The sequence below is a fragment of the Nannospalax galili genome, unplaced genomic scaffold (assembly GCF_000622305.1).
Source record: "Nannospalax galili isolate Female #2095 unplaced genomic scaffold, S.galili_v1.0 scaffold238, whole genome shotgun sequence".
In the NCBI taxonomy this organism is placed as follows: domain Eukaryota; kingdom Metazoa; phylum Chordata; class Mammalia; order Rodentia; family Spalacidae; genus Nannospalax; species Nannospalax galili.
This window is the reverse complement of record NW_008341888.1, coordinates 1,947,047-1,947,332: the sequence shown is the minus strand read 5'-3', so window position 1 is coordinate 1,947,332 and position 286 is coordinate 1,947,047.

Below are 286 nucleotides of genomic sequence, written 5' to 3'. Positions count from 1 at the left end.
AGGGATTATAAATACATATGTGTCTTAGTGTCAATTGTATTAAAAATGAATTTTTCTGTATAAAACTGTGTATTTTAATAATAAAATGGAGATCTTTTTTTAAAGGTTAAAGCTTCACTCAATTTTTCTTGTTTTGGAGTTTATACTGAGTAAAATATTGTATAACTGTAACAATTCAACTGTAAACCTAAAAATTTACAACCAATTTTGAAAAAGATGCATCTTAGCTCAGAAAATTGTCATTAAATATGTCAATGCTGTTGTAATGAAATGCTTTTTTCTAAAT